This window comes from Mustela nigripes, chromosome 3, assembly GCF_022355385.1.
Source record: "Mustela nigripes isolate SB6536 chromosome 3, MUSNIG.SB6536, whole genome shotgun sequence".
Classification (NCBI taxonomy): Eukaryota; Metazoa; Chordata; class Mammalia; order Carnivora; family Mustelidae; genus Mustela; species Mustela nigripes.
Window position 1 is genome coordinate 77,217,523 of NC_081559.1, and position 4,034 is coordinate 77,221,556.

A 4,034-nucleotide genomic window follows, 5' to 3' on the forward strand; every position below is an offset into this window, starting at 1 on the left:
CAATCCCTACTCCGTAAGACTACCAGCTTAAGTAGCCACTACAACCTTCAGCCTCTCTTCTAATTTATGAGAAAAATATGGTAAAAACAGCCCACCATTTTCAAGTTATCAGACTAGCTCCCTGCAAGTTTAGTTCCTTCTCTCATTTAATCAGTTTTAGCCAGCAAGAAGACACATATTAGGATCAGAGTGTATACACACAGAAGGGCCCACCATTAGGAGTCTTTCTCTTTAGATGAAGCTGTCTGTGTGTAGGGCAGAAAACCTAGATAAGTCTAGTTAAACTGTATTTTTAGTTAAGACAGTTTTGTTTTTACTATTTTGCCCCAAGGATTTGGCACACAGTAAGTATTTTTAAAAATATTTGTTGCAGGAAGGCAGTGCACATGTGAGTGTATGTGTTGCAGGAGAAGAGGGGAACCTGATGACTAGAATATTTGAATACCACAGTAGGATGGAGTGTAACCTCATAGAGACTAACATCTTGGAGTCATTCGAAGATCTAGGTAACAAGGGTCCATTGTTGGAAGATGGTGCTCTCTGTCTCAGGCACTCTCTGCTGGAGCCAGTTCCCCAAAGTTTACCAAACCATGCTTGGCTGGTGTCTGAATTAAGAGTGTTCTATAAATTAGAGGAAAATGTGTAAACAACTAATGAGTGAAAATGAGAATTCCAGCTTGAAGTGAACGGGCTACTAGGGGAGATGAACTGTCCTTATCTTTCACTGACATCCGAGGATGTGACCATGTGCCTTCTCATTCAGAACTGCCTCTTTTTGCTCACACTCCTCATCTCAGAACTAGAAGCTGCCAGAATTCTCTGTACAAATACTCCTCAAAAAAGAAAAATACGTGGGCCTCCTGGGTGGCTCAGTGGGTTAAAGCCTCTGCCTTCGGCTCAGGTCCTGATCTCAGGACCCTGGGATTCTGCCCTGCTTCAGGATCTCTGCTCAGCAGGGAACCTGCTTCCTCCTCTCTCTCTGCCTGCCTCTCTGCCTACTTGTGATCTCTATCTGTCAAATAAATAAAAATCTTTTTAAAAGTAATTTAAAAAGAAAGAAAGAAAGCTCAGGAAGGAGGTAGTCATGAGGTCTTTCAAGAGTTGAAAGGCATATGTATTGCTCTAGGAATGTCCAATCCTCCAGCCAATATAACTATGTTCCAGTTCTTCAGTGGGATTGAAAAAAATTAAAGGAGACATTAGCAAAGGTTCCACTTAACCATGTGGAAAGCCTTTATTGAAGAAACCAATGAGACCAGCCCACTGGGAAAACAAAGAAGCAGTTAACCAGGCCATAGCTAATGAACATGAAGTTCTGAGAAAGCTGCTATTAAAAGGCTTAGATGTCACTGTCCAGTCTTTTGGTTGGTCTGACAGAGCTAAGAGTCAGACAGAAAAAATAGCAAAGGTTTACCAGCTGAAATGCTCAGTCCTATCTCCTAAAAGTATTATTTCTGTTCCCATGTTTTGGCTATAAGACAAGACTCATCAAAGATTTTAAGGACAAGCAGTAACTCTATAAAAGAAAAGACTGCCTTGGCCATCAATAAAATGTTGTTGGGTAGGGTGCCTGACAGAGGAGGTAGACCCAATGAAATTGGACCTCTACCTCCAGAGATGCCACCATGGCAGAAAAGGTAAGACGGCCCCCAACAACAAGCAGGAGGCCAACAAGGAGGAGAGGTGGTTATGAACATTCCTCATATGAAGGTCGAGGAGGTCATGAACAAAGAGGAGGGAGAGGTGGGTGCGGTGGCTATGACCATGATAGCTAGGGGGAGGGAGAGAAAATAAGCATCAGGGAGGCTGGACGGATGGAGAGAATGGAAAAGGAGGTGGTGGCTACCAAGATGGTGGTCATCGAGATTCGGGTTTCCAGCCAGGTGGCTATCATGGTGGTGGCTGCTGTGGTAGCTATCAAGGTGATGGTTATGGTGACTTCCAAACATCTACATACATAAAAAGTGGATACTGGGGTAGTGGATACCAGCAGGACAGTAGATACCAAGATGGTGGTCACCATGGTGACTGAGGCAGTGGTCGTGGAGGGAGAAGTGGTTGTAGAAGCCAAGGTGGATGTGGAGGCCAGAAAGAAGTTGGGGAGGAAGGGGGAGCCAGAATTATCACCAAGGGGCCCAATTTGAATAGCACTTCCAGCATGGAGGTTATCAGTGTAATCATTTTGGATTTGATCAGGGAAGACATTATCCTAGTTAAGGCTACAGACCCTTACATTGTGCTAGAGCTCAAGTAATAAAAACTTAGTTTCAGAATCTTGAGTCCAACATCAATTTTTAGTTAATATGAGACCATAGGTGGCAGGCAGATTCCTGCTTGGCATAAGTACTTGTAGGTCTTCATTGAATTCTGTTGTTTGTTTGTTTTTAAGGACTTACATAATGTAGTTTAAGAAACACATACAGCATCTCTCCTTTGTATGAAGAATTTTTAAAAAGTATTAAAATTGTCTTTAATTGACCAGTTGACTAATTCCCCAGTTAGAACATGCATGCATACTTTTGGGGGGGAAGAAATTACTTAAATTAATAGTTTTAGGAAGCAATTTAGAATATGAGGATTCTCCTAGATTTTTTTTTTTTTTTTTAGATTTACAACTAGGAAACCTTCCTCATATTATCAATCCACTTAAATGTATTTTCCTTAAAGTATTCCAATGCTTATTTTCCAAGCAGAGGTATGCCCTGATTGTCTTTTTTCCAGAGTTTATGCCACATTTGCATCATGATAGAACTTTTAGGTCAGTTCCTACGAAATGAGCTCTTCTGCAGATAGCACTTTCAGTAGCCTTATCCTTTTGATGGAATACTGAACCATATGCTCAACTCTGAAAACCTTAAATATGGCCCAAATCCATAAAGATTATAAAAGCAAATTAAGTTGTGAACCTATAGTACATGTAGGCATTTATATAGTACAGCAAATCAAACCGACCTGCATCCATTCAAAACATTCTTTCTTAAACCCTATTTTTACTTGAAATCTGTTAGAAGAAACAGCAAACTGAAATTGTTTTATGCATGAGCTAATACCTCTGGCTCAGCAAACAGAAGGTAGCTTGCTTTTGGACAGACATTTTTTGTTTGTTTTATAACGGAAGAAAGTCACTGCAGCAAATAAAAGGACAGATTTTTGCTAGGCGCAGGAGGCCCTTGGTATTGCTGCGGAAAACAAAAGCCTGGCTGAGTTACATTCTCCTTTACTGAAATCTACATGAAGCTTCTTGCTGGGTTTTTGCAGATCTAAACATTGTCAAGCTGTGGAAGAAAATGGCTGGTGTGTTTTGTGTAAAAGGTGAACAATAAAGTATCTATCTTTAAGCTCTCTCAAAAAAAATATATTGTTGAGAATGTCTGACTGGTTCAGTCCAAGGAGCATGTGCGTTTTGATCTCAGGTTCATGAATTTGAGCCCCACGTTGGGTAGAGATACTACTGAAAAATTAGTAAATAAATAAAAATAAACTTAAAAAATATTTGTTGAATAAATGCTAAGATGTAATATATTACAGTAGTCCTCCCTTATCTGCAGTTTTACTTTCTGTGGTTTCAGTTACCTGTGGTCAACTTCTGTGGTCAAGGAGCACCTGATCCTCCTTGTGACATCATCAGAAGGTCAATATCAGCCTAAGTCTGTCATAACACCTACACCATTCACCTCACTTTATCTCATCACCAGGTAATGTAGGCATTTTATCATCTCACATCATCACAAGAAGGGTAAGTATAGTATAGTAAGATATTTTGAGAAAGAGAAACCACCATTCACATAACTTTTATTACAGTATATTCTTATAATTGTTCTATTAGTTATTGTTGTTAACCCCTTACAGAGCCTAATTTCCAAATTAAACTTTATCACAGGTATGTATGCATAGATAATGTTACATATAGGGTTTGGTCCTGTCCACAGTTTCATATACCCACTGGGAGTCCTGGAGTGTGTCCCCTACAAATAAAGGAAGGACTACTGTATTTCATTTAAGAGTCATAATTTTATGGAATGAGAAATGAAAGT

The 4,034-nt window shown here is 39.9% G+C and overlaps 1 pseudogene; it reads left to right on the plus strand.

The window, feature by feature from the left end:
- Positions 1-454: 454 nt before the first annotated feature.
- On the plus strand, positions 455-2,217 carry LOC132013029 (protein FAM98A-like; annotated as a pseudogene).
- The last annotated feature ends 1,817 nt before the right edge of the window (positions 2,218-4,034 follow it).